This window comes from Pseudophryne corroboree, chromosome 3 (assembly GCF_028390025.1).
Source record: "Pseudophryne corroboree isolate aPseCor3 chromosome 3, aPseCor3.hap2, whole genome shotgun sequence".
Taxonomy (NCBI): Eukaryota; Metazoa; Chordata; class Amphibia; order Anura; family Myobatrachidae; genus Pseudophryne; species Pseudophryne corroboree.
This window is the reverse complement of record NC_086446.1, coordinates 117,324,639-117,345,083: the sequence shown is the minus strand read 5'-3', so window position 1 is coordinate 117,345,083 and position 20,445 is coordinate 117,324,639. Positions and strand designations below refer to the sequence as shown.

General features: G+C 41.7%; 85 non-coding genes and 6 pseudogenes across 85 annotated transcripts; all 91 read left to right on the top strand.

The window, feature by feature from the left end:
* Positions 1-26: 26 nt before the first annotated feature.
* Positions 27-145, top strand: LOC134901513 (5S ribosomal RNA). Its single transcript, XR_010175003.1, has one exon. It is a non-coding gene; the product is annotated as a 5S ribosomal RNA (ribosomal RNA).
* Positions 146-252: 107 nt separating this feature from the next.
* On the top strand, positions 253-371 carry LOC135065358 (5S ribosomal RNA). Its single transcript, XR_010251640.1, has one exon. It is a non-coding gene; the product is annotated as a 5S ribosomal RNA (ribosomal RNA).
* Positions 372-478: 107 nt separating this feature from the next.
* LOC134900761 (5S ribosomal RNA) lies at positions 479-597 on the top strand. The gene has a single exon (XR_010174265.1). It is a non-coding gene; the product is annotated as a 5S ribosomal RNA (ribosomal RNA).
* Positions 598-704: 107 nt separating this feature from the next.
* LOC134901511 (5S ribosomal RNA) lies at positions 705-823 on the top strand. Its single transcript, XR_010175001.1, has one exon. It is a non-coding gene; the product is annotated as a 5S ribosomal RNA (ribosomal RNA).
* A 131-nt stretch (positions 824-954) lies between these two features.
* On the top strand, positions 955-1,073 carry LOC134901510 (5S ribosomal RNA). Its single transcript, XR_010175000.1, has one exon. It is a non-coding gene; the product is annotated as a 5S ribosomal RNA (ribosomal RNA).
* Positions 1,074-1,180: 107 nt separating this feature from the next.
* On the top strand, positions 1,181-1,299 carry LOC134893978 (5S ribosomal RNA; annotated as a pseudogene).
* A 107-nt stretch (positions 1,300-1,406) lies between these two features.
* On the top strand, positions 1,407-1,525 carry LOC134900436 (5S ribosomal RNA). The gene has a single exon (XR_010173946.1). It is a non-coding gene; the product is annotated as a 5S ribosomal RNA (ribosomal RNA).
* Positions 1,526-1,632: 107 nt separating this feature from the next.
* LOC134901891 (5S ribosomal RNA) lies at positions 1,633-1,751 on the top strand. The gene has a single exon (XR_010175367.1). It is a non-coding gene; the product is annotated as a 5S ribosomal RNA (ribosomal RNA).
* Positions 1,752-1,858: 107 nt separating this feature from the next.
* On the top strand, positions 1,859-1,977 carry LOC134884261 (5S ribosomal RNA). The gene has a single exon (XR_010168413.1). It is a non-coding gene; the product is annotated as a 5S ribosomal RNA (ribosomal RNA).
* Positions 1,978-2,084: 107 nt separating this feature from the next.
* On the top strand, positions 2,085-2,203 carry LOC134885537 (5S ribosomal RNA). The gene has a single exon (XR_010169650.1). It is a non-coding gene; the product is annotated as a 5S ribosomal RNA (ribosomal RNA).
* Positions 2,204-2,310: 107 nt separating this feature from the next.
* LOC134885521 (5S ribosomal RNA) lies at positions 2,311-2,429 on the top strand. The gene has a single exon (XR_010169633.1). It is a non-coding gene; the product is annotated as a 5S ribosomal RNA (ribosomal RNA).
* A 107-nt stretch (positions 2,430-2,536) lies between these two features.
* Positions 2,537-2,655, top strand: LOC135060100 (5S ribosomal RNA). The gene has a single exon (XR_010246490.1). It is a non-coding gene; the product is annotated as a 5S ribosomal RNA (ribosomal RNA).
* A 107-nt stretch (positions 2,656-2,762) lies between these two features.
* On the top strand, positions 2,763-2,881 carry LOC135061343 (5S ribosomal RNA). Its single transcript, XR_010247727.1, has one exon. It is a non-coding gene; the product is annotated as a 5S ribosomal RNA (ribosomal RNA).
* Positions 2,882-2,988: 107 nt separating this feature from the next.
* LOC135060098 (5S ribosomal RNA) lies at positions 2,989-3,107 on the top strand. Its single transcript, XR_010246488.1, has one exon. It is a non-coding gene; the product is annotated as a 5S ribosomal RNA (ribosomal RNA).
* A 107-nt stretch (positions 3,108-3,214) lies between these two features.
* Positions 3,215-3,333, top strand: LOC135058487 (5S ribosomal RNA). The gene has a single exon (XR_010244915.1). It is a non-coding gene; the product is annotated as a 5S ribosomal RNA (ribosomal RNA).
* Positions 3,334-3,440: 107 nt separating this feature from the next.
* Positions 3,441-3,559, top strand: LOC134901509 (5S ribosomal RNA). Its single transcript, XR_010174999.1, has one exon. It is a non-coding gene; the product is annotated as a 5S ribosomal RNA (ribosomal RNA).
* A 131-nt stretch (positions 3,560-3,690) lies between these two features.
* LOC134901508 (5S ribosomal RNA) lies at positions 3,691-3,809 on the top strand. The gene has a single exon (XR_010174998.1). It is a non-coding gene; the product is annotated as a 5S ribosomal RNA (ribosomal RNA).
* Positions 3,810-3,916: 107 nt separating this feature from the next.
* On the top strand, positions 3,917-4,035 carry LOC134890293 (5S ribosomal RNA; annotated as a pseudogene).
* A 107-nt stretch (positions 4,036-4,142) lies between these two features.
* LOC134900434 (5S ribosomal RNA) lies at positions 4,143-4,261 on the top strand. The gene has a single exon (XR_010173945.1). It is a non-coding gene; the product is annotated as a 5S ribosomal RNA (ribosomal RNA).
* Positions 4,262-4,368: 107 nt separating this feature from the next.
* On the top strand, positions 4,369-4,487 carry LOC134901880 (5S ribosomal RNA). The gene has a single exon (XR_010175356.1). It is a non-coding gene; the product is annotated as a 5S ribosomal RNA (ribosomal RNA).
* Positions 4,488-4,594: 107 nt separating this feature from the next.
* On the top strand, positions 4,595-4,713 carry LOC134884260 (5S ribosomal RNA). Its single transcript, XR_010168412.1, has one exon. It is a non-coding gene; the product is annotated as a 5S ribosomal RNA (ribosomal RNA).
* Positions 4,714-4,820: 107 nt separating this feature from the next.
* Positions 4,821-4,939, top strand: LOC134901477 (5S ribosomal RNA). Its single transcript, XR_010174967.1, has one exon. It is a non-coding gene; the product is annotated as a 5S ribosomal RNA (ribosomal RNA).
* A 107-nt stretch (positions 4,940-5,046) lies between these two features.
* Positions 5,047-5,165, top strand: LOC134884795 (5S ribosomal RNA). Its single transcript, XR_010168929.1, has one exon. It is a non-coding gene; the product is annotated as a 5S ribosomal RNA (ribosomal RNA).
* A 107-nt stretch (positions 5,166-5,272) lies between these two features.
* Positions 5,273-5,391, top strand: LOC134900432 (5S ribosomal RNA). The gene has a single exon (XR_010173943.1). It is a non-coding gene; the product is annotated as a 5S ribosomal RNA (ribosomal RNA).
* A 107-nt stretch (positions 5,392-5,498) lies between these two features.
* On the top strand, positions 5,499-5,617 carry LOC135058632 (5S ribosomal RNA). Its single transcript, XR_010245058.1, has one exon. It is a non-coding gene; the product is annotated as a 5S ribosomal RNA (ribosomal RNA).
* A 107-nt stretch (positions 5,618-5,724) lies between these two features.
* Positions 5,725-5,843, top strand: LOC134900431 (5S ribosomal RNA). The gene has a single exon (XR_010173942.1). It is a non-coding gene; the product is annotated as a 5S ribosomal RNA (ribosomal RNA).
* A 107-nt stretch (positions 5,844-5,950) lies between these two features.
* LOC134900430 (5S ribosomal RNA) lies at positions 5,951-6,069 on the top strand. The gene has a single exon (XR_010173941.1). It is a non-coding gene; the product is annotated as a 5S ribosomal RNA (ribosomal RNA).
* Positions 6,070-6,176: 107 nt separating this feature from the next.
* On the top strand, positions 6,177-6,295 carry LOC134901868 (5S ribosomal RNA). The gene has a single exon (XR_010175345.1). It is a non-coding gene; the product is annotated as a 5S ribosomal RNA (ribosomal RNA).
* Positions 6,296-6,402: 107 nt separating this feature from the next.
* LOC134900429 (5S ribosomal RNA) lies at positions 6,403-6,521 on the top strand. The gene has a single exon (XR_010173940.1). It is a non-coding gene; the product is annotated as a 5S ribosomal RNA (ribosomal RNA).
* Positions 6,522-6,628: 107 nt separating this feature from the next.
* LOC135063310 (5S ribosomal RNA) lies at positions 6,629-6,747 on the top strand. Its single transcript, XR_010249645.1, has one exon. It is a non-coding gene; the product is annotated as a 5S ribosomal RNA (ribosomal RNA).
* A 107-nt stretch (positions 6,748-6,854) lies between these two features.
* Positions 6,855-6,973, top strand: LOC135063617 (5S ribosomal RNA). The gene has a single exon (XR_010249943.1). It is a non-coding gene; the product is annotated as a 5S ribosomal RNA (ribosomal RNA).
* A 106-nt stretch (positions 6,974-7,079) lies between these two features.
* LOC135067710 (5S ribosomal RNA) lies at positions 7,080-7,198 on the top strand. Its single transcript, XR_010253921.1, has one exon. It is a non-coding gene; the product is annotated as a 5S ribosomal RNA (ribosomal RNA).
* A 107-nt stretch (positions 7,199-7,305) lies between these two features.
* LOC135066127 (5S ribosomal RNA) lies at positions 7,306-7,424 on the top strand. Its single transcript, XR_010252383.1, has one exon. It is a non-coding gene; the product is annotated as a 5S ribosomal RNA (ribosomal RNA).
* A 107-nt stretch (positions 7,425-7,531) lies between these two features.
* On the top strand, positions 7,532-7,650 carry LOC135065282 (5S ribosomal RNA). Its single transcript, XR_010251565.1, has one exon. It is a non-coding gene; the product is annotated as a 5S ribosomal RNA (ribosomal RNA).
* Positions 7,651-7,757: 107 nt separating this feature from the next.
* LOC135060541 (5S ribosomal RNA) lies at positions 7,758-7,876 on the top strand. The gene has a single exon (XR_010246935.1). It is a non-coding gene; the product is annotated as a 5S ribosomal RNA (ribosomal RNA).
* Positions 7,877-7,983: 107 nt separating this feature from the next.
* LOC134900428 (5S ribosomal RNA) lies at positions 7,984-8,102 on the top strand. The gene has a single exon (XR_010173939.1). It is a non-coding gene; the product is annotated as a 5S ribosomal RNA (ribosomal RNA).
* A 107-nt stretch (positions 8,103-8,209) lies between these two features.
* LOC135060303 (5S ribosomal RNA) lies at positions 8,210-8,328 on the top strand. Its single transcript, XR_010246692.1, has one exon. It is a non-coding gene; the product is annotated as a 5S ribosomal RNA (ribosomal RNA).
* Positions 8,329-8,435: 107 nt separating this feature from the next.
* Positions 8,436-8,554, top strand: LOC135068720 (5S ribosomal RNA). The gene has a single exon (XR_010254913.1). It is a non-coding gene; the product is annotated as a 5S ribosomal RNA (ribosomal RNA).
* Positions 8,555-8,661: 107 nt separating this feature from the next.
* On the top strand, positions 8,662-8,780 carry LOC135064569 (5S ribosomal RNA). Its single transcript, XR_010250876.1, has one exon. It is a non-coding gene; the product is annotated as a 5S ribosomal RNA (ribosomal RNA).
* Positions 8,781-8,887: 107 nt separating this feature from the next.
* On the top strand, positions 8,888-9,006 carry LOC134900427 (5S ribosomal RNA). The gene has a single exon (XR_010173938.1). It is a non-coding gene; the product is annotated as a 5S ribosomal RNA (ribosomal RNA).
* Positions 9,007-9,113: 107 nt separating this feature from the next.
* On the top strand, positions 9,114-9,232 carry LOC134901855 (5S ribosomal RNA). The gene has a single exon (XR_010175333.1). It is a non-coding gene; the product is annotated as a 5S ribosomal RNA (ribosomal RNA).
* Positions 9,233-9,339: 107 nt separating this feature from the next.
* Positions 9,340-9,458, top strand: LOC135063616 (5S ribosomal RNA). Its single transcript, XR_010249942.1, has one exon. It is a non-coding gene; the product is annotated as a 5S ribosomal RNA (ribosomal RNA).
* Positions 9,459-9,565: 107 nt separating this feature from the next.
* On the top strand, positions 9,566-9,684 carry LOC134901844 (5S ribosomal RNA). The gene has a single exon (XR_010175322.1). It is a non-coding gene; the product is annotated as a 5S ribosomal RNA (ribosomal RNA).
* Positions 9,685-9,791: 107 nt separating this feature from the next.
* LOC135068136 (5S ribosomal RNA) lies at positions 9,792-9,910 on the top strand. The gene has a single exon (XR_010254343.1). It is a non-coding gene; the product is annotated as a 5S ribosomal RNA (ribosomal RNA).
* Positions 9,911-10,017: 107 nt separating this feature from the next.
* On the top strand, positions 10,018-10,136 carry LOC135065281 (5S ribosomal RNA). The gene has a single exon (XR_010251564.1). It is a non-coding gene; the product is annotated as a 5S ribosomal RNA (ribosomal RNA).
* A 107-nt stretch (positions 10,137-10,243) lies between these two features.
* Positions 10,244-10,362, top strand: LOC135060539 (5S ribosomal RNA). The gene has a single exon (XR_010246933.1). It is a non-coding gene; the product is annotated as a 5S ribosomal RNA (ribosomal RNA).
* Positions 10,363-10,469: 107 nt separating this feature from the next.
* LOC134900426 (5S ribosomal RNA) lies at positions 10,470-10,588 on the top strand. Its single transcript, XR_010173937.1, has one exon. It is a non-coding gene; the product is annotated as a 5S ribosomal RNA (ribosomal RNA).
* Positions 10,589-10,695: 107 nt separating this feature from the next.
* LOC135060301 (5S ribosomal RNA) lies at positions 10,696-10,814 on the top strand. The gene has a single exon (XR_010246691.1). It is a non-coding gene; the product is annotated as a 5S ribosomal RNA (ribosomal RNA).
* A 107-nt stretch (positions 10,815-10,921) lies between these two features.
* On the top strand, positions 10,922-11,040 carry LOC134886064 (5S ribosomal RNA). Its single transcript, XR_010170160.1, has one exon. It is a non-coding gene; the product is annotated as a 5S ribosomal RNA (ribosomal RNA).
* A 107-nt stretch (positions 11,041-11,147) lies between these two features.
* On the top strand, positions 11,148-11,266 carry LOC135064568 (5S ribosomal RNA). Its single transcript, XR_010250874.1, has one exon. It is a non-coding gene; the product is annotated as a 5S ribosomal RNA (ribosomal RNA).
* Positions 11,267-11,373: 107 nt separating this feature from the next.
* Positions 11,374-11,492, top strand: LOC134900425 (5S ribosomal RNA). Its single transcript, XR_010173936.1, has one exon. It is a non-coding gene; the product is annotated as a 5S ribosomal RNA (ribosomal RNA).
* Positions 11,493-11,599: 107 nt separating this feature from the next.
* Positions 11,600-11,718, top strand: LOC134901832 (5S ribosomal RNA). Its single transcript, XR_010175311.1, has one exon. It is a non-coding gene; the product is annotated as a 5S ribosomal RNA (ribosomal RNA).
* Positions 11,719-11,825: 107 nt separating this feature from the next.
* Positions 11,826-11,944, top strand: LOC135063614 (5S ribosomal RNA). Its single transcript, XR_010249940.1, has one exon. It is a non-coding gene; the product is annotated as a 5S ribosomal RNA (ribosomal RNA).
* Positions 11,945-12,051: 107 nt separating this feature from the next.
* Positions 12,052-12,170, top strand: LOC134901821 (5S ribosomal RNA). Its single transcript, XR_010175299.1, has one exon. It is a non-coding gene; the product is annotated as a 5S ribosomal RNA (ribosomal RNA).
* Positions 12,171-12,277: 107 nt separating this feature from the next.
* On the top strand, positions 12,278-12,396 carry LOC134886513 (5S ribosomal RNA). The gene has a single exon (XR_010170593.1). It is a non-coding gene; the product is annotated as a 5S ribosomal RNA (ribosomal RNA).
* A 107-nt stretch (positions 12,397-12,503) lies between these two features.
* LOC134885520 (5S ribosomal RNA) lies at positions 12,504-12,622 on the top strand. Its single transcript, XR_010169632.1, has one exon. It is a non-coding gene; the product is annotated as a 5S ribosomal RNA (ribosomal RNA).
* Positions 12,623-12,729: 107 nt separating this feature from the next.
* Positions 12,730-12,848, top strand: LOC135069803 (5S ribosomal RNA). The gene has a single exon (XR_010255985.1). It is a non-coding gene; the product is annotated as a 5S ribosomal RNA (ribosomal RNA).
* Positions 12,849-12,955: 107 nt separating this feature from the next.
* Positions 12,956-13,074, top strand: LOC134901507 (5S ribosomal RNA). The gene has a single exon (XR_010174997.1). It is a non-coding gene; the product is annotated as a 5S ribosomal RNA (ribosomal RNA).
* A 107-nt stretch (positions 13,075-13,181) lies between these two features.
* On the top strand, positions 13,182-13,300 carry LOC135061342 (5S ribosomal RNA). Its single transcript, XR_010247726.1, has one exon. It is a non-coding gene; the product is annotated as a 5S ribosomal RNA (ribosomal RNA).
* A 107-nt stretch (positions 13,301-13,407) lies between these two features.
* On the top strand, positions 13,408-13,526 carry LOC135061773 (5S ribosomal RNA). Its single transcript, XR_010248144.1, has one exon. It is a non-coding gene; the product is annotated as a 5S ribosomal RNA (ribosomal RNA).
* A 107-nt stretch (positions 13,527-13,633) lies between these two features.
* On the top strand, positions 13,634-13,752 carry LOC134888178 (5S ribosomal RNA; annotated as a pseudogene).
* Positions 13,753-13,859: 107 nt separating this feature from the next.
* LOC134900424 (5S ribosomal RNA) lies at positions 13,860-13,978 on the top strand. The gene has a single exon (XR_010173935.1). It is a non-coding gene; the product is annotated as a 5S ribosomal RNA (ribosomal RNA).
* Positions 13,979-14,085: 107 nt separating this feature from the next.
* LOC134887487 (5S ribosomal RNA) lies at positions 14,086-14,204 on the top strand (annotated as a pseudogene).
* A 107-nt stretch (positions 14,205-14,311) lies between these two features.
* LOC134885519 (5S ribosomal RNA) lies at positions 14,312-14,430 on the top strand. Its single transcript, XR_010169631.1, has one exon. It is a non-coding gene; the product is annotated as a 5S ribosomal RNA (ribosomal RNA).
* Positions 14,431-14,537: 107 nt separating this feature from the next.
* On the top strand, positions 14,538-14,656 carry LOC135060097 (5S ribosomal RNA). The gene has a single exon (XR_010246487.1). It is a non-coding gene; the product is annotated as a 5S ribosomal RNA (ribosomal RNA).
* Positions 14,657-14,763: 107 nt separating this feature from the next.
* On the top strand, positions 14,764-14,882 carry LOC134901505 (5S ribosomal RNA). Its single transcript, XR_010174995.1, has one exon. It is a non-coding gene; the product is annotated as a 5S ribosomal RNA (ribosomal RNA).
* A 107-nt stretch (positions 14,883-14,989) lies between these two features.
* On the top strand, positions 14,990-15,108 carry LOC134900760 (5S ribosomal RNA). The gene has a single exon (XR_010174264.1). It is a non-coding gene; the product is annotated as a 5S ribosomal RNA (ribosomal RNA).
* Positions 15,109-15,215: 107 nt separating this feature from the next.
* Positions 15,216-15,334, top strand: LOC135063613 (5S ribosomal RNA). The gene has a single exon (XR_010249939.1). It is a non-coding gene; the product is annotated as a 5S ribosomal RNA (ribosomal RNA).
* Positions 15,335-15,441: 107 nt separating this feature from the next.
* Positions 15,442-15,560, top strand: LOC135060300 (5S ribosomal RNA). The gene has a single exon (XR_010246690.1). It is a non-coding gene; the product is annotated as a 5S ribosomal RNA (ribosomal RNA).
* Positions 15,561-15,667: 107 nt separating this feature from the next.
* On the top strand, positions 15,668-15,786 carry LOC135066126 (5S ribosomal RNA). Its single transcript, XR_010252382.1, has one exon. It is a non-coding gene; the product is annotated as a 5S ribosomal RNA (ribosomal RNA).
* Positions 15,787-15,893: 107 nt separating this feature from the next.
* On the top strand, positions 15,894-16,012 carry LOC135065280 (5S ribosomal RNA). The gene has a single exon (XR_010251563.1). It is a non-coding gene; the product is annotated as a 5S ribosomal RNA (ribosomal RNA).
* A 107-nt stretch (positions 16,013-16,119) lies between these two features.
* On the top strand, positions 16,120-16,238 carry LOC135060538 (5S ribosomal RNA). The gene has a single exon (XR_010246932.1). It is a non-coding gene; the product is annotated as a 5S ribosomal RNA (ribosomal RNA).
* Positions 16,239-16,345: 107 nt separating this feature from the next.
* LOC135065064 (5S ribosomal RNA) lies at positions 16,346-16,464 on the top strand. The gene has a single exon (XR_010251356.1). It is a non-coding gene; the product is annotated as a 5S ribosomal RNA (ribosomal RNA).
* Positions 16,465-16,571: 107 nt separating this feature from the next.
* On the top strand, positions 16,572-16,690 carry LOC135060299 (5S ribosomal RNA). The gene has a single exon (XR_010246689.1). It is a non-coding gene; the product is annotated as a 5S ribosomal RNA (ribosomal RNA).
* Positions 16,691-16,797: 107 nt separating this feature from the next.
* On the top strand, positions 16,798-16,916 carry LOC134891582 (5S ribosomal RNA; annotated as a pseudogene).
* Positions 16,917-17,023: 107 nt separating this feature from the next.
* LOC134885737 (5S ribosomal RNA) lies at positions 17,024-17,142 on the top strand. The gene has a single exon (XR_010169845.1). It is a non-coding gene; the product is annotated as a 5S ribosomal RNA (ribosomal RNA).
* A 107-nt stretch (positions 17,143-17,249) lies between these two features.
* On the top strand, positions 17,250-17,368 carry LOC134900423 (5S ribosomal RNA). Its single transcript, XR_010173934.1, has one exon. It is a non-coding gene; the product is annotated as a 5S ribosomal RNA (ribosomal RNA).
* Positions 17,369-17,475: 107 nt separating this feature from the next.
* Positions 17,476-17,594, top strand: LOC135058537 (5S ribosomal RNA). The gene has a single exon (XR_010244963.1). It is a non-coding gene; the product is annotated as a 5S ribosomal RNA (ribosomal RNA).
* A 107-nt stretch (positions 17,595-17,701) lies between these two features.
* Positions 17,702-17,820, top strand: LOC135063612 (5S ribosomal RNA). Its single transcript, XR_010249938.1, has one exon. It is a non-coding gene; the product is annotated as a 5S ribosomal RNA (ribosomal RNA).
* A 107-nt stretch (positions 17,821-17,927) lies between these two features.
* On the top strand, positions 17,928-18,046 carry LOC135069889 (5S ribosomal RNA). Its single transcript, XR_010256069.1, has one exon. It is a non-coding gene; the product is annotated as a 5S ribosomal RNA (ribosomal RNA).
* Positions 18,047-18,153: 107 nt separating this feature from the next.
* LOC134885567 (5S ribosomal RNA) lies at positions 18,154-18,272 on the top strand. The gene has a single exon (XR_010169679.1). It is a non-coding gene; the product is annotated as a 5S ribosomal RNA (ribosomal RNA).
* A 107-nt stretch (positions 18,273-18,379) lies between these two features.
* Positions 18,380-18,498, top strand: LOC135068267 (5S ribosomal RNA). The gene has a single exon (XR_010254471.1). It is a non-coding gene; the product is annotated as a 5S ribosomal RNA (ribosomal RNA).
* A 107-nt stretch (positions 18,499-18,605) lies between these two features.
* LOC135060298 (5S ribosomal RNA) lies at positions 18,606-18,724 on the top strand. The gene has a single exon (XR_010246688.1). It is a non-coding gene; the product is annotated as a 5S ribosomal RNA (ribosomal RNA).
* Positions 18,725-18,831: 107 nt separating this feature from the next.
* Positions 18,832-18,950, top strand: LOC135068719 (5S ribosomal RNA). Its single transcript, XR_010254912.1, has one exon. It is a non-coding gene; the product is annotated as a 5S ribosomal RNA (ribosomal RNA).
* Positions 18,951-19,057: 107 nt separating this feature from the next.
* Positions 19,058-19,176, top strand: LOC135064567 (5S ribosomal RNA). Its single transcript, XR_010250873.1, has one exon. It is a non-coding gene; the product is annotated as a 5S ribosomal RNA (ribosomal RNA).
* A 107-nt stretch (positions 19,177-19,283) lies between these two features.
* Positions 19,284-19,402, top strand: LOC134900421 (5S ribosomal RNA). The gene has a single exon (XR_010173932.1). It is a non-coding gene; the product is annotated as a 5S ribosomal RNA (ribosomal RNA).
* A 107-nt stretch (positions 19,403-19,509) lies between these two features.
* On the top strand, positions 19,510-19,628 carry LOC134901809 (5S ribosomal RNA). Its single transcript, XR_010175288.1, has one exon. It is a non-coding gene; the product is annotated as a 5S ribosomal RNA (ribosomal RNA).
* A 107-nt stretch (positions 19,629-19,735) lies between these two features.
* Positions 19,736-19,854, top strand: LOC134900420 (5S ribosomal RNA). Its single transcript, XR_010173931.1, has one exon. It is a non-coding gene; the product is annotated as a 5S ribosomal RNA (ribosomal RNA).
* A 107-nt stretch (positions 19,855-19,961) lies between these two features.
* Positions 19,962-20,080, top strand: LOC135063611 (5S ribosomal RNA). The gene has a single exon (XR_010249937.1). It is a non-coding gene; the product is annotated as a 5S ribosomal RNA (ribosomal RNA).
* Positions 20,081-20,187: 107 nt separating this feature from the next.
* Positions 20,188-20,306, top strand: LOC135067626 (5S ribosomal RNA). The gene has a single exon (XR_010253837.1). It is a non-coding gene; the product is annotated as a 5S ribosomal RNA (ribosomal RNA).
* A 107-nt stretch (positions 20,307-20,413) lies between these two features.
* LOC134890773 (5S ribosomal RNA) overlaps positions 20,414-20,445 on the top strand; it is a 119-nt pseudogene continuing 87 nt past the window's right edge.

Here is a 20,445-nt window from a genome sequence, read left to right as displayed (position 1 = left end):
AAGTTCTAACAGAAACCTCAAAGCTCATCTACAGCCACACCACACTGGATACGCCCAATCTCATCTGATCTTGGAAGCTAAGCAGTGTTGGGCCTGGTTAGTACTTGGATGGGAGACCCCTTGGGAATACAAGGTGCTGTAGATATTTTTATACTGCCAACACCGTTCTGTTGATGCATTCCATTTTCAAATGTATTCATTTATGAACCAGTAGTTAGAAGTAGAAAAGTTCTAACAGAAACCACAAAGCTCATCTACAGCCACACCACACTGGATACGCCCAATCTCATCTGATCTTGGAAGCTAAACAGTGTTGGGCCTGGTTAGTACTTGGATGGGAGACCACCTTGGAATACAAGGTGCTGTAGATATTTTTATACTGCCAACACCGTTCTGTTGATGCATTCCATTTTCAAACGTATTCATTTATGAACCAGTAGTTAGAAGTAGAAAAGTTCTAACAGAAACCACAAAGCTCATCTACAGCCACACCACACTGGATACACCCAATCTCATCTGATCTTGGAAGCTAAGCAGTGTTGGGCCTGGTTAGTACTTGGATGGGAAACCACCTGGGAATACAAGGTGCTGTAGATATTTTTATACTGCCAACACCGTTCTGTTGATGCATTCCATTTTCAAACGTGTTCATTTATGAACCAGTAGTTAGAAGTAGAAAAGTTCTAACAGAAACCACAAAGCTCATCTACAGCCACACCACACTGGATACGCCCAATCTCATCTGATCTTGGAAGCTAAGCAGTGTTGGGCCTGGTTAGTACTTGGATGGGAGACCCCTTGGGAATACAAGGTGCTGTAGATATTTTTATACTGCCAACACCGTTCTGTTGATGCATTCCATTTTCAAATGTATTCATTTATGAACCAGTAGTTAGAAGTAGAAAAGTTCTAACAGAAACCACAAAGCTCATCTACAGCCACACCACACAGCTCATCTACAGCCACACCACACTGGATACGCCCAATCTCATCTGATCTTGGAAGCTAAGCAGTGTTGGGCCTGGTTAGTACTTGGATGGGAGACCCCTTGGGAATACAAGGTGCTGTAGATATTTTTATACTGCCAACACCGTTCTGTTGATGCATTCCATTTTCAAATGTATTCATTTATGAACCAGTAGTTAGAAGTAGAAAAGTTCTAACAGAAACCACAAAGCTCATCTACAGCCACACCACACTGGATACGTCCAATCTCATCTGATCTTCAAAACTAAGCAGTGTTGGGCCTGGTTAGTACTTGGATGGGAGACCACCTGGGAATACAAGGTGCTGTAGATATTTTTATACTGCCAATACCGTTCTGTTGATGCATTCCATTTTCAAACGTATTCATTTATGAACCAGTAGTTAGAAGTAGAAAAGTTCTAACAGAAACCACAAAGCTCATCTACAGCCACACCACACTGGATACGCCCAATCTCATCTGATCTTGGAAGCTAAGCAGTGTTGGGCCTGGTTAGTACTTGGATGGGAGACCACCTGGGAATACAAGGTGCTGTAGATATTTTTATACTGCCAACACCGTTCTGTTGATGCATTCCATTTTCAAACGTATTCATTTATGAACCAGTAGTTAGAAGTAGAAAAGTTCTAACAGAAACCATAAAGCTCATCTACAGCCACACCACACTGGATACGCCCAATCTCATCTGATCTTGGAAGCTAAGCAGTGTTGGGCCTGGTTAGTACTTGGATGGGAGACCACCTGGGAATACAAGGTGCTGTAGATTATTTTATACTGCCAACACCGTTCTGTTGATGCATTCCATTTTAAAACGTATTCATTTATGAACCAGTAGTTAGAAGTAGAAAAGTTCTAACAGAAACCAGAAAGTTGATTTACAGCCACACCACACTGGATACGCCCAATCTCATCTGATCTTGGAAGCTAAGCAGTGTTGGGACTGGTTAGTACTTGGATGGGAGACCACCTGGGAATACAAGGTGCTGTAGATATTTTTATACTGCCAACACCGTTCTGTTGATGCATTAAATTTTCAAACGTATTCATTTATGAACCAGTACTTACAAGTAGAAAAGTTCTAACAGAAACCACAAAGCTCATCTACAGTCACACCACACTGGATACGCCCAATCTCATCTGATCTTGGAAGCTAAGCAGTGTTGGACCTGGTTAGTACTTGGATGGGAGACCACTTGGGAATACAAGGTGCAGTAGATATTTTTATACTACCAACACCGTTCTGTTGATGCATTCCATTTTCAAACGTATTAATTTATGAACCAGTAGTTAGAAGTAGAAAAGTACTAACAGAAACCATAAAGCTCTTCTACAGCCACACCACACTGGATATGCCCAACCTCATCTGATCTTGGAAGCTAAGCAGTGTTGGGCCTGGTTAGTACTTGGATGGGAGACCACCTGGGAATACAAGGTGCTGTAGATATTTTTATACTGCCAACACCGTTCTGTTGATGCATTCCATTTTCAAACGTATTCATTTATGAACCAGTAGTTAGAAGTAGAAAAGTTCTAACAGAAACCAGAAAGTTCATCTACAGCAACACCACACTGGATACGCCCAATCTCATCTGATCTTGGAAGCTAAGCAGTGTTGGGCCTGGTTAGTACTTGGATGGGAGACCACCTGGGAATACAAGGTGCTGTAGATATTTTTATACTGCCAACACCGTTCTGTTGATGCATTCCATTTTAAAACGTATTCATTTATGAACCAGTAGTTAGAAGTAGAAAAGTTCTAACAGAAACCACAAAGCTCATCTACAGCCACACCACACTGGATACGCCCAATCTCATCTGATCTTGGAAGCTAAGCAGTGTTGGGCCTGGTTAGTACTTGGATGGGAGACCACCTTGGAATACAAGGTGCTGTAGATATTTTTATACTGCCAACACCGTTCTGTTGATGCATTCCATTTTCAAACGTATTCATTTATGAACCAGTAGTTAGAAGTAGAAAAGTTCTAACAGAAACCAGGAAGTTCATCTACAGCAACACCACACTGGATACGCCCAATCTCATCTGATCTTGGAAGCTAAGCAGTGTTGGGCCTGGTTAGTACTTGGATGGGAGACCACCTGGGAATACAAGGTGCTGTAGATATTTTTATACTGCCAACACCGTTCTGTTGATGCATTCCATTTTAAAACGTATTCATTTATGAACCAGTAGTTAGAAGTAGAAAAGTTCTAACAGAAACCACAAAGCTCATCTACAGCCACACCACACTGGATACACCCAATCTCATCTGATCTTGGAAGCTAAGCAGTGTTGGGCCTGGTTAGTACTTGGATGGGAAACCACCTGGGAATGCAAGGTGCTGTAGATATTTTTATACTGCCAACACCGTTCTGTTGATGCATTCCATTTTCAAACGTGTTCATTTATGAACCAGTAGTTAGAAGTAGAAAAGTTCTAACAGAAACCACAAAGCTCATCTACAGCCACACCACACTGGATACGCCCAATCTCATCTGATCTTGGAAGCTAAGCAGTGTTGGGCCTGGTTAGTACTTGGATGGGAGACCCCTTGGGAATACAAGGTGCTGTAGATATTTTTATACTGCCAACACCGTTCTGTTGATGCATTCCATTTTCAAATGTATTCATTTATGAACCAGTAGTTAGAAGTAGAAAAGTTCTAACAGAAACCACAAAGCTCATCTACAGCCACACCACACAACTCATCTACAGCCACACCACACTGGATACGCCCAATCTCATCTGATCTTGGAAGCTAAGCAGTGTTGGGCCTGGTTAGTACTTGGATGGGAGACCCCTTGGGAATACAAGGTGCTGTAGATATTTTTATACTGCCAACACCGTTCTGTTGATGCTTTTTATTTTCAAATGTATTCATTTATGAACCAGTAGTTAGAAGTAGAAAAGTTCTAACAGAAACCACAAAGCTCATCTACAGCCACACCACACTGGATACGTCCAATCTCATCTGATCTTCGAAGCTAAGCAGTGTTGGGCCTGGTTAGTACTTGGATGGGAGACCACCTTGGAATACAAGGTGCTGTAGATATTTTTATACTGCCAATACCGTTCTGTTGATGCATTCCATTTTCAAACGTATTCATTTATGAACCAGTAGTTAGAAGTAGAAAAGTTCTAACAGAAACCACAAAGCTCATCTACAGCCACACCACACTGGATACGCCCAATCTCATCTGATCTTGGAAGCTAAGCAGTGTTGGGCCTGGTTAGTACTTGGATGGGAGACCACCTGGGAATACAAGGTGCTGTAGATATTTTTATACTGCCAACACCGTTCTGTTGATGCATTCCATTTTCAAACGTATTCATTTATGAACCAGTAGTTAGAAGTAGAAAAGTTCTAACAGAAACCATAAAGCTCATCTACAGCCACACCACACTGGATACGCCCAATCTCATCTGATCTTGGAAGCTAAGCAGTGTTGGGCCTGGTTAGTACTTGGATGGGAGACCACCTGGGAATACAAGGTGCTGTAGATTATTTTATACTGCCAACACCGTTCTGTTGATGCATTCCATTTTAAAACGTATTCATTTATGAACCAGTAGTTAGAAGTAGAAAAGTTCTAACAGAAACCAGAAAGTTAATTTACAGCCACACCACACTGGATACGCCCAATCTCATCTGATCTTGGAAGCTAAGCAGTGTTGGGACTGGTTAGTACTTGGATGGGAGACCACCTGGGAATACAAGGTGCTGTAGATATTTTTATACTGCCAACACCGTTCTGTTGATGCATTAAATTTTCAAACGTATTCATTTATGAACCAGTACTTACAAGTAGAAAAGTTCTAACAGAAACCACAAAGCTCATCTACAGTCACACCACACTGGATACGCCCAATCTCATCTGATCTTGGAAGCTAAGCAGTGTTGGGCCTGGTTAGTACTTGGATGGGAGACCACCTGGGAATACAAGGTGCTGTAGATATTTTTATACTACCAACACCGTTCTGTTGATGCATTCCATTTTCAAACGTATTCATTTATGAACCAGTAGTTAGAAGTAGAAAAGTTCTAACAGAAACCATAAAGCTCATCTACAGCCACACCACACTGGATACGCCCAATCTCATCTGATCTTGGAAGCTAAGCAGTGTTTGGCCTGGTTAGTACTTGGATGGGAGTCCACCTGGGAATACAAGGTGCTGTAGATAATTTTATACTGCCAACACCGTTCTGTTGATGCATTCCATTTTAAAACGTATTCATTTATGAACCAGTAGTTAGAAGTAGAAAAGTTCTAACAGAAACCACAAAGTTCATCTACAGCCACACCACACTGGATACGCCCAATCTCATCTGATCTTGGAAGCTAAGCAGTGTTGGGCCTGGTTAGTACTTGGATGGGAGACCACCTGGGAATACAAGGTGCTGTAGATAGTTTTATACTGCCAACACCGTTCTGTTGATGCATTCCATTTTCAAACGTATTCATTTATGAACCAGTAGTTAGAAGTAGAAAAGTTCTAACAGAAACCACAAAGCTCATCTACAGCCACACCACATTGGATACACCCAATCTCATCTGATCTTGGAAGCTAAGCAGTGTTGGGCCTGGTTAGTACTTGGATGGGAAACCACCTGGGAATACAAGGTGCTGTAGATATTTTTATACTGCCAACACCGTTCTGTTGATGCATTCCATTTTCAAACGTGTTCATTTATGAACCAGTAGTTAGAAGTAGAAAAGTTCTAACAGAAACCACAAAGCTCATCTACAGCCACACCACACTGGATACGCCCAATCTCATCTGATCTTGGAAGCTAAGCAGTGTTGGGCCTGGTTAGTACTTGGATGGGAGACCACCTGGGAATACAAGGTGCTGTAGATATTTTTATACTGCCAATACCGTTCTGTTGATGCATTCCATTGTCAAACGTATTCATTTATGAACCAGTAGTTAGAAGTAGAAAAGTTCTAACAGAAACCACAAAGCTCATCTACAGCCACACCACACTGGATACGCCCAATCTCATCTGATCTTGGAAGCTAAGCAGTGTTGGGCCTGGTTAGTACTTGGATGGGAGACCACCTGGGAATACAAGGTGCTGTAGATATTTTTATACTGCCAACACCGTTCTGTTGATGCATTCCATTTTCAAACGTATTCATTTATGAACCAGTAGTTAGAAGTAGAAAAGTTCTAACAGAAACCATAAAGCTCATCTACAGCCACACCACACTGGATACGCCCAATCTCATCTGATCTTGGAAGCTAAGCAGTGTTGGGCCTGGTTAGTACTTGGATGGGAGACCACCTGGGAATACAAGGTGCTGTAGATTATTTTATACTGCCAACACCGTTCTGTTGATGCATTCCATTTTAAAATGTATTCATTTATGAACCAGTAGTTAGAAGTAGAAAAGTTCTAACATAAACCACAAAGTTCATCTACAGCCACACCACACTGGATACGCCCAATCTCATCTGATCTTGGAAGCTAAGCAGTGTTGGGCCTGGTTAGTACTTGGATGGGAGACCACCTGGGAATACAAGGTGCTGTAGATATTTTTATACTGCCAACACCGTTCTGTTGATGCATTCCATTTTAAAACGTATTCATTTATGAACCAGTAGTTAGAAGTAGAAAAGTTCTAACAGAAACCACAAAGCTCATCTACAGCCACACCACACTGGATACGCCCAATCTCACCTGATCTTGGAAGCTAAGCAGTGTTGGGCCTGGTTAGTACTTGGATGGGAGACCACCTGGGAATACAAGGTGCTGTAGATATTTTTATACTGCCAACACCGTTCTGTTGATGCATTCCATTTTCAAACGTATTCATTTATGAACCAGTAGTTAGAAGTAGAAAAGTTCTAACAGAAACCACAAAGCTCATCTACAGCCACACCACACTGGATACGCCCAATCTCATCTGATCTTGGAAGCTAAGCAGTGTTGGGCCTGGTTAATACTTGGATGGGAGACCACCTGGGAATACAAGGTGCTGTAGATATTTTTATACTGATACACCGTTCTGTTGATGCATTCCATTTTCAAACGTATTCATTTATGAACCAGTAGTTAGAAGTAGAAAAGTTCTAACAGAAACCATAAAGCTCATCTACAGCTACACCACACTGGATACGCCCAATCTCATCTGATCTTGGAAGCTAAGCAGTGTTGGGCCTGGTTAGTACTTGGATGGGAGTCCACCTGGGAATGCAAGGTGCTGTAGATAATTTTATACTGCCAACACCGTTCTGTTGATGCATTCCATTTTAAAACGTATTCTTTTTTGAACCAGTAGTTAGAAGTAGAAAAGTTCTAACAGAAACCACAAAGTTCATCTACAGCCACACCACATTGGATACGCCCAATCTCATCTGATCTTGGAAGCTAAGCAGTGTTGGGCCTGGTTAGTACTTGGATGGGAGACCACCTGGGAATACAAGGTGCTGTCGATATTTTTATACTGCCAACACCGTTCTGTTGATGCATTCCATTTTCAAACGTGTTCATTTATGAACCAGTAGTTAGAAGTAGAAAAGTTCTAACAGAAACCATTAAGCTCATCTACAGCCACACCACATTGGATACGCCCAATCTCATCTGATCTTGGAAGCTAAGCAGTGTTGGGCCTGGTTAGTACTTGGATGGGGGTCCACCTGGGAATACAAGGTGCTGTAGATAATTTTATACTGCCAACACCGTTCTGTTGATGCATTCCATTTTAAAAAGTATTTATTTATGAACCAGTAGTTAGAAGTAGAAAAGTTCTAACAGAAACCACAAATTTCATCTACAGCCACACCACATTGGATACGCCCAATCTCATCTGATCTTGGAAGCTAAGCAGTGTTGGGCCTGGTTAGTACTTGGATGGGAGACCACCTGAGAATACAAGGTGCTGTAGATATTTTTATACTGCCAACACCGTTCTGTTGATGCATTCCATTTTCAAACGTATTCATTTATGAACCAGTAGTTAGTAGTAGAAAAGTTCTAACAGAAACCACAAAGCTCATCTACAGCCACACCACACTGGATACGCCCAATCTCATCTGATCTTGGAAGCTAAGCAGTGTTGGGCCTGGTTAGTACTTGGATGGGAGACCACCTGGGAATACAAGGTGCTGTAGATATTTTTATACTGCCAACACCCTTCTGTTGATGCATTCCATTTTCAAACGTATTCATTTATGAACCAGTAGTTAGAAGTAGAAAAGTTCTAACAGAAACTACAAAGCTCATCTACAGCCACACCACACTGGATACGCCCAATCTCATCTGATCTTGGAAGCTAAGCAGTGTTGGGCCTGGTTAGTACTTGGATGGGAGTCCACCTGGGAATACAAGGTGCTGTAGATAATTTTATACTGCCAACACCGTTCTGTTGATGCATTCCATTTTAAAACGTATTCATTTATGAACCTGTAGTTAGAAGTAGAAAAGTTCTAACAGAAACCGCAAAGTTCATCTACAGCCACACCACATTGGATACGCCCAAGCTCATCTGATCTTGGAAGCTAAGCAGTGTTGGGCCTGGTTAGTACTTGGATGGGAGACCACCTGGGAATACAAGGTGCTGTAGATATTTTTATACTGCCAACACCGTTCTGTTGATGCATTCCATTTTCAAACGTATTTATTTATGAACCAGTAGTTAGAAGTAGAAAAGTTCTAACAGAAACCATAAAACTCGTCTACAGCCACACCATACTGGATACGCCCAATCTCATCTGATCTTGGAAGCTAAGCAGTGTTGGGCCTGGTTAGTACTTGGATGGGAGACCACCTGGGAACACAAGGTGCTGTAGATATTTTTATACTGCCAACACCGTTCTGTTGATGCATTCCATTTTCAAACGTATTCATTTATGAACCAGTAGTTAGAAGTAGAAAAGTTCTAACAGAAACCACAAAGCTCATCTACAGCCACACCACACTGGATACGCCCAATCTCATCTGATCTTGGAAGCTAAGCAGTGTTGGGCCTGGTTAGTACTTGGATGGGAGACCACCTGGGAATACAAGGTGCTGTAGATATTTTTATACTGCCAACACCGTTCTGTTGATGCATTCCATTTTCAAATGTATTCATTTATGAACCAGTAGTTAGAAGTAGAAAAGTTCTAACAGAAACCATAAAGCTCATCTACAGCCACACCACACTGGATACGCCCAATCTCATCTGATCTTGGAAGCTAAGCAGTGTTGGGCCTGGTTAGTACTTGGATGGGAGACCACCTGGGAATACAAGGTGCTGTAGATTATTTTATACTGCCAACACCGTTCTGTTGATGCATTCCATTTTAAAATGTATTCATTTATGAACCAGTAGTTAGAAGTAGAAAAGTTCTAACAGAAACCACAAAGTTCATCTACAGCCACACCACACTGGATACGCCCAATCTCATCTGATCTTGGAAGCTAAGCAGTGTTGGGCCTGGTTAATACTTGGATGGGAGACCACCTGGGAATACAAGGTGCTGTAGATATTTTTATACTGCCAACACCGTTCTGTTGATGCATTCCATTTTCAAACGTATTCATTTATGAACCAGTAGTTAGAAGTAGAAAAGTTCTAACAGAAACCATAAAGCTCATCTACAGCCACACCACACTGGATACGCCCAATCTCATCTGATCTTGGAAGCTAAGCAGTGTTGGGCCTGGTTAGTACTTGGATGGGAGACCACCTGGGAATACAAGGTGCTGTAGATTATTTTATACTGCCAACACCGTTCTGTTGATGCATTCCATTTTAAAACGTATTCTTTTTTGAACCAGTAGTTAGAAGTAGAAAAGTTCTAACAGAAACCACAAAGTTCATCTACAGCCACACCTCATTGGATACGCCCAATCTCATCTGATCTTGGAAGCTAAGCAGTGTTGGGCCTGGTTAGTACTTGGATGGGAGACCACCTGGGAATACAAGGTGCTGTCGATATTTTTATACTGCCAACACCGTTCTGTTGATGCATTCCATTTTCAAACGTATTCATTTATGAACCAGTAGTTAGAAGTAGAAAAGTTCTAACAGAAACCATTAAGCTCATCTACAGCCACACCACATTGGATACGCCCAATCTCATCTGATCTTGGAAGCTAAGCAGTGTTGGGCCTGGTTAGTACTTGGATGGGGGTCCACCTGGGAATACAAGGTGCTGTAGATAATTTTATACTGCCAACACCGTTCTGTTGATGCATTCCATTTTAAAATGTATTTATTTATGAACCAGTAGTTAGAAGTAGAAAAGTTCTAACAGAAACCACAAATTTCATCTACAGCCACACCACATTGGATACGCCCAATCTCATCTGATCTTGGAAGCTAAGCAGTGTTGGGCCTGGTTAGTACTTGGATGGGAGACCACCTGAGAATACAAGGTGCTGTAGATATTTTTATACTGCCAACACCGTTCTGTTGATGCATTCCATTTTCAAACGTATTCATTTATGAACCAGTAGTTAGTAGTAGAAAAGTTCTAACAGAAACCACAAAGCTCATCTACAGCCACACCACACTGGATACGCCCAATCTCATCTGATCTTGGAAGCTAAGCAGTGTTGGGCCTGGTTAGTACTTGGATGGGAGACCACCTGGGAATACAAGGTGCTGTAGATATTTTTATACTGCCAACACCCTTCTGTTGATGCATTCCATTTTCAAACGTATTCATTTATGAACCAGTAGTTAGAAGTAGAAAAGTTCTAACAGAAACTACAAAGCTCATCTACAGCCACACCACACTGGATACGCCCAATCTCATCTGATCTTGGAAGCTAAGCAGTGTTGGGCCTGGTTAGTACTTGGATGGGAGTCCACCTGGGAATACAAGGTGCTGTAGATAATTTTATACTGCCAACACCGTTCTGTTGATGCATTCCATTTTAAAACGTATTCATTTATGAACCTGTAGTTAGAAGTAGAAAAGTTCTAACAGAAACCGCAAAGTTCATCTACAGCCACACCACATTGGATACGCCCAAGCTCATCTGATCTTGGAAGCTAAGCAGTGTTGGGCCTGGTTAGTACTTGGATGGGAGACCAACTGGGAATACAAGGTGCTGTAGATATTTTTATACTGCCAACACCGTTCTGTTGATGCATTCCATTTTCAAACGTATTTATTTATGAACCAGTAGTTAGAAGTAGAAAAGTTCTAACAGAAACCATAAAACTCGTCTACAGCCACACCATACTGGATACGCCCAATCTCATCTGATCTTGGAAGCTAAGCAGTGTTGGGCCTGGTTAGTACTTGGATGGGAGACCACCTGGGAACACAAGGTGCTGTAGATATTTTTATACTGCCAACACCGTTCTGTTGATGCATTCCATTTTCAAACGTATTCATTTATGAACCAGTAGTTAGAAGTAGAAAAGTTCTAACAGAAACCACAAAGCTCATCTACAGCCACACCACACTGGATACGCCCAATCTCATCTGATCTTGGAAGCTAAGCAGTGTTGGGCCTGGTTAGTACTTGGATGGGAGACCACCTGGGAATACAAGGTGCTGTAGATATTTTTATACTGCCAACACCGTTCTGTTGATGCATTCCATTTTCAAATGTATTCATTTATGAACCAGTAGTTAGAAGTAGAAAAGTTCTAACAGAAACCATAAAGCTCATCTACAGCCACACCACACTGGATACGCCCAATCTCATCTGATCTTGGAAGCTAAGCAGTGTTGGGCCTGGTTAGTACTTGGATGGGAGACCACCTGGGAATACAAGGTGCTGTAGATTATTTTATACTGCCAACACCGTTCTGTTGATGCATTCCATTTTAAAATGTATTCATTTATGAACCAGTAGTTAGAAGTAGAAAAGTTCTAACAGAAACCACAAAGTTCATCTACAGCCACACCACACTGGATACGCCCAATCTCATCTGATCTTGGAAGCTAAGCAGTGTTGGGCCTGGTTAATACTTGGATGGGAGACCACCTGGGAATACAAGGTGCTGTAGATATTTTTATACTGCCAACACCGTTCTGTTGATGCATTCCATTTTCAAACGTATTCATTTATGAACCAGTAGTTAGAAGTAGAAAAGTTCTAACAGAAACCATAAAGCTCATCTACAGCCACACCACACTGGATACGCCCAATCTCATCTGATCTTGGAAGCTAAGCAGTGTTGGGCCTGGTTAGTACTTGGATGGGAGACCACCTGGGAATACAAGGTGCTGTAGATTATTTTATACTGCCAACACCGTTCTGTTGATGCATTCCATTTTAAAACGTATTCATTTATGAACCAGTAGTTAGAAGTAGAAAAGTTCTAACAGAAACCAGAAAGTTAATTTACAGCCACACCACACTGGATACGCCCAATCTCATCTGATCTTGGAAGCTAAGCAGTGTTGGACCTGGTTAGTACTTGGATGGGAGACCACTTGGGAATACAAGGTGCAGTAGATATTTTTATACTACCAACACCGTTCTGTTGATGCATTCCATTTTCAAACGTATTAATTTATGAACCAGTAGTTAGAAGTAGAAAAGTACTAACAGAAACCATAAAGCTCTTCTACAGCCACACCACACTGGATATGCCCAACCTCATCTGATCTTGGAAGCTAAGCAGTGTTGGGCCTGGTTAGTACTTGGATGGGAGACCACCTGGGAATACAAGGTGCTGTAGATATTTTTATACTGCCAACACCGTTCTGTTGATGCATTCCATTTTCAAACGTATTCATTTATGAACCAGTAGTTAGAAGTAGAAAAGTTCTAACAGAAACCAGAAAGTTCATCTACAGCAACACCACACTGGATACGCCCAATCTCATCTGATCTTGGAAGCTAAGCAGTGTTGGGCCTGGTTAGTACTTGGATGGGAGACCACCTGGGAATACAAGGTGCTGAAGATATTTTTATACTGCCAACACCGTTCTGTTGATGCATTCCATTTTAAAACGTATTCATTTATGAACCAGTAGTTAGAAGTAGAAAAGTTCTAACAGAAACCACAAAGCTCATCTACAGCCACACCACACTGGATACGCCCAATCTCATCTGATCTTGGAAGCTAAGCAGTGTTGGGCCTGGTTAGTACTTGGATGGGAGACCCCTTGGGAATACAAGGTGCTGTAGATATTTTTATACTGCCAACACCGTTCTGTTGATGCATTCCATTTTCAAATGTATTCATTTATGAACCAGTAGTTAGAAGTAGAAAAGTTCTAACAGAAACCACAAAGCTCATCTACAGCCACACCACACTGGATACGCCCAATCTCATCTGATCTTGGAAGCTAAGCAGTGTTGGGCCTGGTTAGTACTTGGATGGGAGACCACCTTGGAATACAAGGTGCTGTAGATATTTTTATACTGCCAACACCGTTCTGTTGATGCATTCCATTTTCAAACGTATTCATTTATGAACCAGTAGTTAGAAGTAGAAAAGTTCTAACAGAAACCACAAAGCTCATCTACAGCCTCACCACACTGGATACACCCAATCTCATCTGATCTTGGAAGCTAAGCAGTGTTGGGCCTGGTTAGTACTTGGATGGGAAACCACCTGGGAATACAAGGTGCTGTAGATATTTTTATACTGCCAACACCGTTCTGTTGATGCATTCCATTTTCAAACGTGTTCATTTATGAACCAGTAGTTAGAAGTAGAAAAGTTCTAACAGAAACCACAAAGCTCATCTACAGCCACACCACACTGGATACGCCCAATCTCATCTGATCTTCGAAGCTAAGCAGTGTTGGGCCTGGTTAGTACTTGAATGGGAGACCACCTTGGAATACAAGGTGCTGTAGATATTTTTATACTGCCAATACCGTTCTGTTGATGCATTCCATTGTCAAACGTATTCATTTATGAACCAGTAGTTAGAAGTAGAAAAGTTCTAACAGAAACCACAAAGCTCATCTACAGCCACACCACACTGGATACGCCCAATCTCATCTGATCTTGGAAGCTAAGCAGTGTTGGGCCTGGTTAGTACTTGGATGGGAGACCACCTGGGAATACAAGGTGCTGTAGATATTTTTATACTGCCAACACCGTTCTGTTGATGCATTAAATTTTCAAACGTATTCATTTATGAACCAGTACTTACAAGTAGAAAAGTTCTAACAGAAACCACAAAGCTTATCTACAGTCACACCACACTGGATACGCCCGATCTCATCTGATCTTGGAAGCTAAGCAGTGTTGGACCTGGTTAGTACTTGGATGGGAGACCACTTGGGAATACAAGGTGCAGTAGATATTTTTATACTACCAACACCGTTCTGTTGATGCATTCCATTTTCAAACGTATTAATTTATGAACCAGTAGTTAGAAGTAGAAAAGTACTAACAGAAACCATAAAGCTCTTCTACAGCCACACCACACTGGATATGCCCAACCTCATCTGATCTTGGAAGCTAAGCAGTGTTGGGCCTGGTTAGTACTTGGATGGGAGACCACCTGGGAATACAAGGTGCTGTAGATATTTTTATACTGCCAACACCGTTCTGTTGATGCATTCCATTTTCAAACGTATTCATTTATGAACCAGTAGTTAGAAGTAGAAAAGTTCTAACAGAAACCAGAAAGTTCATCTACAGCAACACCACACTGGATACGCCCAATCTCATCTGATCTTGGAAGCTAAGCAGTGTTGGGCCTGGTTAGTACTTGGATGGGAGACCACCTGGGAATACAAGGTGCTGTAGATATTTTTATACTGCCAACACCGTTCTGTTGATGCATTCCATTTTAAAACGTATTCATTTATGAACCAGTAGTTAGAAGTAGAAAAGTTCTAACAGAAACCACAAAGCTCATCTACAGCCACACCACACTGGATACGCCCAATCTCATCTGATCTTGGAAGCTAAGCAGTGTTGGGCCTGGTTAGTACTTGGATGGGAGACCCCTTGGGAATACAAGGTGCTGTAGATATTTTTATACTGCCAACACCGTTCTGTTGATGCATTCCATTTTCAAACGTATTCATTTATGAACCAGTAGTTAGAAGTAGAAAAGTTCTAACAGAAACCACAAAGCTCATCTACAGCCACACCACACTGGATACACCCAATCTCATCTGATCTTGGAAGCTAAGCAGTGTTGGGCCTGGTTAGTACTTGGATGGGAAACCACCTGGGAATACAAGGTGCTGTAGATATTTTTATACTGCCAACACCGTTCTGTTGATGCATTCCATTTTCAAACGTGTTCATTTATGAACCAGTAGTTAGAAGTAGAAAAGTTCTAACAGAAACCACAAAGCTCATCTACAGCCACACCACACTGGATACGCCCAATCTCATCTGATCTTGGAAGCTAAGCAGTGTTGGGCCTGGTTAATACTTGGATGGGAGACCACCTGGGAATACAAGGTGCTGTAGATATTTTTATACTGCCAACACCGTTCTGTTGATGCATTCCATTTTCAAACGTATCCATTTATGAACCAGTAGTTAGAAGTAGAAAAGTTCTAACAGAAACCATAAAGCTCATCTACAGCCACACCACACTGGATACGCCCAATCTCATCTGATCTTGGAAGCTAAGCAGTGTTGGGCCTGGTTAGTACTTGGATGGGAGTCCACCTGGGAATACAAGGTGCTGTAGATAATTTTATACTGCCAACACCGCTCTGTTGATGCATTCCATTTTAAAACGTATTCATTTATGAACCAGTAGTTAGAAGTAGAAAAGTTCTAACAGAAACCACAAAGTTCATCTACAGCCACACCACATTGGATACGCCCAATCTCATCTGATCTTGGAAGCTAAGCAGTGTTGGGCCTGGTTAGTACTTGGATGGGAGACCACCTGGGAATACAAGGTGCTGTCGATATTTTTATACTGCCAACACCGTTCTGTTGATGCATTCCATTTTCAAACGTATTCATTTATGAACCAGTAGTTAGAAGTAGAAAAGTTCTAACAGAAACTATTAAGCTCATCTACAGCCACACCACATTGGATACGCCCAATCTCATCTGATCTTGGAAGCTAAGCAGTGTTGGGCCTGGTTAGTACTTGGATGGGGGTCCACCTGGGAATACAAGGTGCTGTAGATAATTTTATACTGCCAACACCGTTCTGTTGATGCATTCCATTTTAAAATGTATTTATTTATGAACCAGTAGTTAGAAGTAGAAAAGTTCTAACAGAAACCACAAATTTCATCTACAGCCACACCACATTGGATACGCCCAATCTCATCTGATCTTGGAAGCTAAGCAGTGTTGGGCCTGGTTAGTACTTGGATGGGAGACCACCTGAGAATACAAGGTGCTGTAGATATTTTTATACTGCCAACACCGTTCTGTTGATGCATTCCATTTTCAAACGTATTCATTTATGAACCAGTAGTTAGTAGTAGAAAAGTTCTAACAGAAACCACAAAGCTCATCTACAGCCACACCACACTGGATACGCCCAATCTCATCTGATCTTGGAAGCTAAGCAGTGTTGGGCCTGGTTAGTACTTGGATGGGAGACCACCTGGGAATACAAAGTGCTGTAGATATTTTTATACTGCCAACACCCTTCTGTTGATGCATTCCATTTTCAAACGTATTCATTTATGAACCAGTAGTTAGAAGTAGAAAAGTTCTAACAGAAACTACAAAGCTCATCTACAGCCACACCACACTGGATACGCCCAATCTCATCTGATCTTGGAAGCTAAGCAGTGTTGGGCCTGGTTAGTACTTGGATGGGAGTCCACCTGGGAATACAAGGTGCTGTAGATAATTTTATACTGCCAACACCGTTCTGTTGATGCATTCCATTTTAAAACGTATTCATTTATGAACCAGTAGTTAGAAGTAGAAAAGTTCTAACAGAAACCACAAAGTTCATCTACAGCCACACCACATTGGATATGCCCAAGCTCATCTGATCTAGGAAGCTAAGCAGTGTTGGGCCTGGTTAGTACTTGGATGGGAGACCACCTGGGAATACAAGGTGCTGTAGATATTTTTATACTGCCAACACCGTTCTGTTGATGCATTCCATTTTCAAACGTATTTATTTATGAACCAGTAGTTAGAAGTAGAAAAGTTCTAACAGAAACCATAAAACTCGTCTACAGCCACACCATACTGGATACGCCCAATCTCATCTGATCTTGGAAGCTAAGCAGTGTTGGGCCTGGTTAGTACTTGGATAGGAGACCACCTGGGAACACAAGGTGCTGTAGATATTTTTATACTGCCAACACCGTTCTGTTGATGCATTCCATTTTCAAACGTATTCATTTATGAACCAGTAGTTAGAAGTAGAAAAGTTCTAACAGAAACCACAAAGCTCATCTACAGCCACACCACACTGGATACGCCCAATCTCATCTGATCTTGGAAGCTAAGCAGTGTTGGGCCTGGTTAGTACTTGGATGGGAGACCACCTGGGAATACAAGGTGCTGTAGATATTTTTATACTGCCAACACCGTTCTGTTGATGCATTCCATTTTCAAATGTATTCATTTATGAACCAGTAGTTAGAAGTAGAAAAGTTCTAACAGAAACCATAAAGCTCATCTACAGCCACACCACACTGGATACGCCCAATCTCATCTGATCTTGGAAGCTAAGCAGTGGTGGGCCTGGTTAGTACTTGGATGGGAGACCACCTGGGAATACAAGGTGCTGTAGATTATTTTATACTGCCAACACCGTTCTGTTGATGCATTCCATTTTAAAATGTATTCATTTATGAACCAGTAGTTAGAAGTAGAAAAGTTCTAACAGAAACCACAAAGTTCATCTACAGCCACACCACACTGGATACGCCCAATCTCATCTGATCTTGGAAGCTAAGCAGTGTTGGGCCTGGTTAATACTTGGATGGGAGACCACCTGGGAATACAAGGTGCTGTAGATATTTTTATACTGCCAACACCGTTCTGTTGATGCATTCCATTTTCAAACGTATTCATTTATGAACCAGTAGTTAGAAGTAGAAAAGTTCTAACAGAAACCATAAAGCTCATCTACAGCCACACCACACTGGATACGCCCAATCTCATCTGATCTTGGAAACTAAGCAGTGTTGGGCCTGGTTAGTACTTGGATGGGAGTCCACCTGGGAATACAAGGTGCTGTAGATAATTTTATACTGCCAACACCGTTCTGTTGATGCATTCCATTTTAAAACATATTCATTTATGAACCAGTAGTTAGAAGTAGAAAAGTTCTAACAGAAACCACAAAGCTCATCTACAGCCACACCACACTGGATACGCCCAATCTCATCTGATCTTCGAAGCTAAGCAGTGTTGGGCCTGGTTAGTACTTGGATGGGAGACCACCTTGGAATACAAGGTGCTGTAGATATTTTTATACTGCCAATACCGTTCTGTTGATGCATTCCATTGTCAAACGTATTCATTTATGAACCAGTAGTTAGAAGTAGAAAAGTTCTAACAGAAACCACAAAGCTCATCTACAGCCACACCACACTGGATACGCCCAATCTCATCTGATCTTGGAAGCTAAGCAGTGTTGGGCCTGGTTAGTACTTGGATGGGAGAGCACCTGGGAATACAAGGTGCTGTAGATATTTTTATACTGCCAACACCCTTCTGTTGATGCATTCCATTTTCAAACGTATTCATTTATGAACCAGTAGTTAGAAGTGGAAAAGTTCTAACAGAAACCACAAAGCTCATCTACAGCCACACCACACTGGATACGCCCAATCTCATCTGATCTTGGAAGCTAAGCAGTGTTGGGCCTGGTTAGTACTTGGATGGGAGTCCACCTGGGAATACAAGGTGCTGTAGATAATTTTATACTGCCAACACCGTTCTGTTGATGCATTCCATTTTAAAACGTATTCATTTATGAACCAGTAGTTAGAAGTAGAAAAGTTCTAACAGAAACCACAAAGTTCATCTACAGCCACACCACATTGGATACGCCCAAGCTCATCTGATCTTGGAAGCTAAGCAGTGTTGGGCCTGGTTAGTACTTGGATGGGAGACCACCTGGGAATACAAGGTGCTGTAGATATTTTTATACTGCCAACACCGTTCTGTTGATGCATTCCATTTTCAAACATATTTATTTATGAACCAGTAGTTAGAAGTAGAAAAGTTCTAACAGAAACCATAAAACTCGTCTACAGCCACACCATACTGGATACGCCCAATCTCATCTGATCTTGGAAGCTAAGCAGTGTTGGGCCTGGTTAGTACTTGGATGGGAGACCACCTGGGAACACAAGGTGCTGTAGATATTTTTATACTGCCAACAACGTTCTGTTGATGCATTCCATTTTCAAACGTATTCATTTATGAACCAGTAGTTAGAAGTAGAAAAGTTCTAACAGAAACCACAAAGCTCATCTACAGCCACACCACACTGGATACGCCCAATCTCATCTGATCTTGGAAGCTAAGCAGTGTTGGGCCTGGTTAGTACTTGGATGGGAGACCACCTGGGAATACAAGGTGCTGTAGATATTTTTATACTGCCAACACCGTTCTGTTGATGCATTCCATTTTCAAATGTATTCATTTATGAACCAGTAGTTAGAAGTAGAAAAGTTCTAACAGAAACCATAAAGCTCATCTACAGCCACACCACACTGGATACGCCCAATCTCATCTGATCTTGGAAGCTAAGCAGTGTTGGGCCTGGTTAGTACTTGGATGGGAGACCACCTGGGAATACAAGGTGCTGTAGATTATTTTATACTGCCAACACCGTTCTGTTGATGCATTCCATTTTAAAATGTATTCATTTATGAACCAGTAGTTAGAAGTAGAAAAGTTCTAACAGAAACCACAAAGTTCATCTACAGCCACACCACACTGGATACGCCCAATCTCATCTGATCTTGGAAGCTAAGCAGTGTTGGGCCTGGTTAGTACTTGGATGGGAGACCACCTGGGAATACAAGGTGCTGTAGATATTTTTATACTGCCAACACCGTTCTGTTGATGCATTCCATTTTAAAACGTATTCATTTATGAACCAGTAGTTAGAAGTAGAAAAGTTCTAACAGAAACCACAAAGCTCATCTACAGCCACACCACACTGGATACGCCCAATCTCATCTGATCTTGGAAGCTAAGCAGTGTTGGGCCTGGTTAATACTTGGATGGGAGACCACCTGGGAATACAAGGTGCTGTAGATATTTTTATACTGCCAACACCGTTCTGTTGATGCATTCCATTTTCAAACGTATTCATTTATTTACCAGTAGTTAGAAGTAGAAAAGTTCTAACAGAAACCATAAAGCTCATCTACAGCCACACCACACTGGATACGCCCAATCTCATCTGATCTTGGAAGCTAAGCAGTGTTGGGTCTGGTTAGTACTTGGATGGGAGTCCACCTGGGAATACAAGGTGCTGTAGATAATTTTATACTGCCAACACCGTTCTGTTGATGCATTCCATTTTAAAACGTATTCATTTATGAACCAGTAGTTAGAAGTAGAAAAGTTCTGACAGAAACCACAAAACTCATCTACAGCCACACCACACTGGATACGCCCAA